Source organism: Trichechus manatus, unplaced genomic scaffold (genome assembly GCF_000243295.1).
Source record: "Trichechus manatus latirostris isolate Lorelei unplaced genomic scaffold, TriManLat1.0 scaffold00035, whole genome shotgun sequence".
Lineage (NCBI taxonomy): Eukaryota > Metazoa > Chordata > Mammalia > Sirenia > Trichechidae > Trichechus > Trichechus manatus.
In genome coordinates, this window is record NW_004443971.1 from 1,077,941 (window position 1) to 1,085,833 (window position 7,893).

General features: G+C 39.2%; 1 pseudogene; it reads right to left on the minus strand.

Annotated features, from left to right (window-relative positions):
* Window positions 1-2,014: 2,014 nt before the first annotated feature.
* LOC101356543 (olfactory receptor 4F15-like) lies at window positions 2,015-3,469 on the minus strand (annotated as a pseudogene).
* Window positions 3,470-7,893: the final 4,424 nt, after the last annotated feature.

Here is a 7,893-nt window from a genome sequence, read left to right on the forward strand (position 1 = left end):
AAGACAAATAATCCAATTAAAAAATGGGCAAAGTATATGAACAAACACTTCACAAAAGAAGACATTGAGGTGGCTAGCAGAACATGACGAAATGTTCACAATCACCAGCCAGTAGAAAAATGCAAATCAAAATGACACTGAGATACCATCTCACTCCAACAATACTGGCACTAATCCAAAAAACACAAAATAACAAATGTTGAAGAGGCTATGGGGAGATTGGAAATCTTATGCACTGCTGGTGGGAATGTAAAATGATACAACCACTTTGGAAAATGATATTATGCTCCGTTAAAAGGCTAGAAATAGAAATATCATACGATCCAGCAATCCCACACCTAGGAATAAACCCTAGAGAAATAAGCCATCACACAAGTAGATATATGCACAGCCATATTCACTGCAGTACTATTCACAAGAGCAAAAAGATGGAAACAACCTAAATGCCCATCAACAGACGAATGGAAAAACAAATTATGGTACGTACACACAGCGGAATACTATGCAATGATAAAGAACAATTATGAATCCACCAAACATCTCACAACATGGATGAATCTAGAGGGCATTATGCTGAGTGAACTAAGTCAGTCACAAAAGGACAAATATTGTATGAGACCACTATTATAAGAACTCATGAAATGGTTTACACACACACACAAAAAGGCATTACTTGATGATTACAAGGGTGTGGAGGGAGAAGGAGGGGAAATTACTAGCTAAATAGTAGACAAGTGTCAATTTTGGTGAAGGGAAAGACAACACACAATATAGGGGAAGTCAGCACAACTGGACCAACGCAAAAGCATACAAGTCACACATCCAAATACTCTGAGGGACAGAGTAGCAGGGGCTAGGGCCTGGGGACCATAATCTGGGAAGACATCTAGGTCAATTGGTATAATGTAGTTTATAATGAAAAGGTTCTACGTTCCATTTTGGTGAGTAGTGTCTGGGGTCTTAAAAGCTTGCAAGCAGCCATCTAAGATGCATCCATTTGTCACATCCCACCCAGAGCAAAGAAGAATGAAGAAAACCAAAGACAAGGAAAATACTAGCCCAAAAGACTAAAGGACCACATGAACCAGCGACTCCAGCAGCCTGACACCAGAAGAACTAGATGATTCCCAGCTACCACCAATGACCGATCACAAAGTGTCCCACACAGAGCAGGAGCAAAATGTAGAACAGAATTCAAATTCACGTAAAAAAACTAGACTTACTGGTCTGACAGAGACTGGAGATACCCCCAAAACTATGGCACCCCAATGCCCTACTAACTCAGAACTGAAACCATTCTTGAAGCCCACTTCTCAGACAAAGGTTACACAGGCCTATGAAACAAAAAATAACACATGTGAGGAACTTGCTTCTTACTTCAATCAAACATACGAGATCAAAAGGGCAGCTCCTGTCCAGTAGCAGGATGAGAAGTCAGGAAGAGACAGAAAATGGACAAATAGACACAGAGAATTCAGTGGAAAGCGGGGTCATGCTGTCACAATGTGGGGATTGCAACCAATGTCACAAAACAATATGTGTGTAAATTTTTGAATAAGAAATTAGCTTGAGCTATAAACTTTCACCTACAGCACAATTTAAAAAGCATGATAATTAAAAAAAATAAAAAAAACTATGATAGGAACCAGTCATTTCCTTTAGAATATTTTTCAACTCAATGACAGAGGAAAATATCAGCATCCACCAGTAGCTCTGCAAATACAGCTCTATAACTTGGAATTCATAAAAATATTTAGGATGCTCTATCAACTAGTCAAAATGTAGACCACACAAAAAGTGTGTTTGCTGTATTTTAAAGTCTTATAACTATATAAAATAATTAGATAAATAATTATATAATAAGATCACTGGTCATTAACTTAGAATAAACTGTACATGGTGTTTTGAGCTGCTGAATTTAGGATGATAAATTTTATCAACATAGTGTAAACTTTTAAACTTTGTGTTAACAGTACTGCTTACAGAAAGTACCACTTATGCTCTAATGAATTATTTAAGAGATCTTCCTCAAACTCAGGAGTTGACTACTCAGTCTCCTCAATACCGTCTTCATGTCCTTGTTCCTCAGTGTGTAGATGGTAGGATTCAGGATGGGTGTAATCATGAAGTCCAAAATGTCAAGAAATTTATCCACTGGCACTGTGGGAAATGGCCACACCTAGACAAAGATGCACGGTCCAAAAACAAAATCACCACAGTGATGTGAGCTGACAAAGTAGAAAGGGCCTTGGACAAGCCACCTGGAGAGTGTTTCCATACACTGACAAGGATGAAGATGTAGGAGAAAATCATTAAAAAGTTTCCCATGGAAATGAACCCACTGTCGGCAGTAACCGTGCGCTTCAGTTTGTAGTTGTCTGTGCAGGCAAGTTTGATAAACTGAGATAGATCACAGTAAAAGCTGTCTATCTTATTAGGGCCACAAAAATGCAAATGAACAACAAAAGCTAGCTGAGTAACTGAATTAATGAGATCCATAACCGAAGCACCAACCAGAAGCCAAATGCACATCTGTGGACTCATGACCGTCAGGTAGTGGAGGGGCTTACATATGGCCACATATCAGTTCAAGGCCATGGCTGTGAGCAGCACCATCTCAGATTGACCCAGGACATGAAGTACGAATATCTGGATGATACACTGTCATGGATTGAATTATGTCCCCCAGAAATACTTGTTAACTTGGCTAGGTCATGATTTCCAATATTGTATGATTATCTACCATTTTGTCATCTGATGTGATTTCCCTATGTGTTGTAAACTCTATCACTATGATGTAATAAAGCTGGATTAGCGGCAGTTATGTTGATGAGGTCTACAAAATTAGATAGTGCCTTAAGTCAATCTCTTTTGAGATATAAAAGAGAGAAGGGAGGAGAGAGACATGGGACCTCATACCACCAAGAAAACAGAACAGGGAGCAGAGTGCTTACTTTGGCCCTGAGATTCCTGAGCTGAGTTGCTACCAGACCAAGGGAAGACTGATGACAAGGACCTTCCTCCAGAGCTGACAGAGAGAGATACCCTTCCCTTGGAGCCGGTGTCCTGAATTTGGAATTTTAGCCTACTGGACTGTGAGAGACTAAACTTCTCTTTGTTAAAGGCATCCACTTGTGATATTTCTGTTATAGCAGCACTTGATGACTAAGACACACACCCCTAGAATGATATGGTGTTTTTCCCAGGGTACAGGTCAGAGATCATGTTAGGAACTGTTAAGGTAGAAAGACACAAATCAATTAATGAGAGGTCGGCTAACAGGAAGTAAATACGGGAATGCAAATGAGAGTCAAAAGTCACTGTAAACAGAACAAGGAGGTTTCTCAGAACAATTGTTACATAAAACACCGCAGAGAAGGTAAGATGGAAATGCTGCATTCACTAGTTTAGAGGTAGAAAGTCCCAGGAACACAAATTCAGACACCTCAGAATAATTTGCTTCATACATTGATTTTGTCTGTTGTTGCCTAAAAGTCCAAAAACAAAGAAATGACACAGGAGTACGTCAGAAAGAAATATTGACAGAAACAAATTTAAGTTGTTTTTTAATTCTGGCATCTAAAGAAATCTTCACTAACAGCTACAAAGTATTTGGAAAAATTCATGAATTCATTTATCCATTCAACTAATATTCTTAATGAACATTTACTATATGCCACATACTATGTCAAAATCTGAGGTAAAACGCAGATGCTGACTTCATGGAGTTTGCAGTATAATGATGGAGCCAAACTTTAAATAGTCATAAGTACTGATATAATTATGATAATTGATTTGAAGGAACAAAACAGTAGTATGAGAACAGTGTAACTCATCAAAGAGGTGCCTGCTCTGAACTCGGCGAAATATGTTATTACTAACATGTAGGTAAAGTAGTCTAGGCTGAGGAACTATTATGTGCAAAGGCCCAGAAACAGGAGACCAGTGGGGCAAGAAGATGAATCATTAAGATTAAGCTGGAATTATACGCAGAGTAAAGGCATGACAACTTTTTGTATTCACGGTAAGTACTTTGTTTTTTTTCTAAGAATAGAAAGACTTTGAAAGATTTTAAGCAATAATCTCATCATATTTCGGTTTTCAAATCGTCACAATAGCGTCAGTGTAAAGAATGGAGTGAAAGAACTAAAGTGAAGCTCACAGAGATCTGTCGGAACACTCCTGAACAACCATATCACATCAGTCTGGACAGGGTGAATTATTCAACCAACGGTGTTGGCACAACAGATAAACCTTGGAAAACTAGCATTAGTTTTAAACGGATACATATATGTTAAAAAAAGAAGCAGATCAAAAGAAAACTTAGGACTATTTAGACAAACATTAAGTAGAAAAATTCACTGTAAATATATCCCAATATTCACAAAAAACCTAGAGAAAAATATTGACAGTATCCAAAATATTAAAATGTACATATTCTATATGCATATACATACACAGATATATAAAGATAGCATATATATGTATATATATGTGTGTATACATACAGATATAAGCAGTTTGAAAACAGAAGTAAAAGCAAACTGGAAAATAGTTAAAAATACGAGGCAAATGACTAACATCTTTAACATAAAATTAGTTCTTCCAAATAGACAAGGAAAAAAATGTGGTTTTTCAATTTAAAAATGAGTAAAACATATAAAGACTATTGACAAAAGTAATCTTAATATGCAATAATCATGCCAAAGGTAAAATTCTCATTCTCTTCTCTCTCTTAGGTGCTGTCCATCAGTTCTGACTCATAGAGATCCCTATGTATAACAGAACTAAACACTGCCTGGTCCTGCACCATCCTCACAATTGTTGCTATGGTTGAGCCCATTATTGCATCCACTGTGTCAATCCATCTCGTTGAGGGTCTTCCTCTTTTTTGCTGACCCTGTACTTTACCAAGAATGATGTCCTTCTCCAGGGACTGATCCCTCCTGATAACATGTCCAAAATATATAAGACGTAATCTCACCATCTTTTCTTCTAACGAGCATTCTGGTTATACTTCTTCCAAGACAGATCTGTTTGTTCTTTTGGCAGTCCGTGGTGTATTTAATATTCTTCGTCAACACCACAGTACAAAACCATCAATTCTTCTTCGGTCTTCCTTATTCACTGTCCAGCTTTTGCATACATATGAGGAGATTAAAAACACCATGGCTTGGGTCAGGGGCACCTTAGTCCTTAAGGTGACATCTTTGCTTTTTAACACTTTAAAGAGATCTCATGCAGCCAATTTGCCCAATGCAATGCGTCATTTGATTTCTTGAATGTTGCTCATTAGTAATCCAAAAATTTAAATAAGTCAACATGTGTCCTATTTGTACTGAGTAAATTATCAAAGTTTTTAAAAAAAATTTGATGGTATGACATGGATGAGACTATTAGAAAATAGACACTGTCATATATTGATAATGAGAGTGCAAATTGATACAACTTCTCTAGGAGGCATATTTAAAGTGTATATCAAACTTTTAAAATTTTCCTTAATCATGACAGAATTCTACTTCAAGAAAATTTCCAGGGCAAAATGGTGCTCTAGGCAGAAGCACCATGCCATCCCTCCACAGCAAAGATACAAAAAACTAAGCCGAACAGAGAAAACAACAATCCTGAAACCCTAAAACATCAAATGGAGACATAAACAACTCAGCAAAGCACCAAATGGAGTGAGAAAACTGACAGAGAACGGAGAGCAAGGAGAGATTCATGCAGAGGTCCCCTATCAGCTAACGCAGTGCGGATCAGCCATCTTGGACTCCTATCGGAGACCAGCAAATGGGGGTATGAGAAAGCAGCTTCACATAGCTTCCAGCAGGAGACCAAACAACTGGTAATTTGTAATATAAGCTTTCCCACCCCCCACCCTTCTTCACCCCCACTCAGCCTCCTCTGCTTCCCATGGCCACAATTTCATGTCCTGAAAGCACCAGCTGCTTGGATTCCACCCACCCGAATAGGCTGGCTCTCTGACTGCCATTTGTTGGCTGCTGGTGTTGCTTTTTTCCACCTCTTTTGATTTCTTCCTTACCTCTCACCACCTCCCCCTCCTTTCACTCAAATACCTGCTCCATGCACCATCTTTGCTTCTTCCTGAGGGGCTGCAGAGCTCTGGTAATTTCTGATATATGCTTTCCCACCCCCTACCCTTCTTCAGCTACACTCGGCCTTCTCTGCTTCCCGTGGACACTGTCTCTTGTCCAGGAAACACCGGCTGCTTGGATTCCACCATCCTGCACTAGCTGGCTCTCTGAGTGCCGTTTGTTGCCGTTGGAGTTGCTTTTTTTCTGCTTCTTTTGATTTCTTCCTTACCTCTCGCCACCTCCCCCTCCTTTGACTCAAATACCTGGCTCCGTGCGCCATCTTTGCTTCTTCCTGAGGGGCTGTGGAGCTCCGTTCGAGTGTGGAGTTGCTTCCCAGTCTGGGCTGCTGCGATGGTGAGATACCAGAGCTTTTGTTCATTTGTTTGTTTTCTTTTCCTTTTCTTGAGTTGGGAGCCCATTCTGACCAGGTGGTGCTGTGTGGCTTGGAAACTACCCCCTCCACTTGCGCAGATGTGCAGAGGGATCCCTGAGGGCATTTCTTTTTTCATTGGTTTTCTTTTTTTCTATTTTCTTTTCTGTTAATTGGGGGGCTTTTGGGGTTTTGTTTTGTTTTCTTTTCCCTCTTTTTCCCTTTTTGTCTTTCTTCATTACTCAGTTTCTCATCTCTCTATATATTCCTTCTGTTTCTGCCCCCTGAATACCTGGCGTTGTATACCTCTACGCCTCCTAGCCAGGCTGTACTGCAAAACCTAAGAAAAATTTCCCCAGACCTCATAGCCGCACCAGTGGGATCCCTGGGAACTTTGTTGTTCTTTAACCTTTCCGATTTTTATTTATTCATTCTTTTCTTTTCTTCCTCTTCCCCTTTTTGTTTTTATCAATTTCATAGTCTTTCATCTTTCCACTCCAACGACAAGCTCCCCTAGGATTCTTTTTTGTTTGTTTGTATGTTTTTTGCTCCTGTTCCTCTCTCTCTCTCCCATATCTATCTTAGCTGCACACATAACAATCTGTCCGCTACATCCTGCCTACCTGCACAGTGCACTTAACATCACAACACCAAGCAGCACAGGCACGGCTTACTAGAACCTACCTTGCACTGATTACTGACCCTCTCTGGTGGCTGTAGTGAGTGTCACAAACAACCCGTCCCAGTAACTCCTCTTCAGCTAGACCTGCCCTGCTGTACCATATCTGAGTGACTGACCCTGCCAATTGGAGAAGGAGATGAAAAGTATTGTGCCCACAGATGAGCAAACAACAAAGAACACACAATCCACCTGCTCAGACATAGCCAAATTAAAAAAAAAAAGGATGAAACAAACGAATCCACAATCAATAATGAGAAAAATAACTACTGACCGCCCTGAAGACAGCAGACAATATCAAAACATTTACAAAAACAGGACAGGATGATTCAAGCAGGCGTCCAAAATAAAAAACCAGATGACTTTCCAGTGGAAGAAAAGGAACTAGAACTTCCTGATAGGGAATTCAAATCTCTAATACTCAGAATTTTCCAAGAGCTGAAGCAAAAAGCAGAAAAAAAATGAGGAAAAAAAAGACAAATTCATGGAAAATACAGACAAAAAATTGGAAAAAATCAGGAAAATGATGCAGGAACGAAATGCCAAAATAAATGCACAACTAGAAATTATACAAAGACAGCAATTAGAAATACAAAAGATAAACAACAAGATTTCAAAAATGGACAGTGTCATAGAAGGGTTCAGAACGAGATTTGAAATGGTGGAAGACAGGATCAGTGGAATTGAAGACAAACACTTGGATACAACTCTGTTTCAGGAAAACTCAGAAAAAAGAACAAAGAAAAATG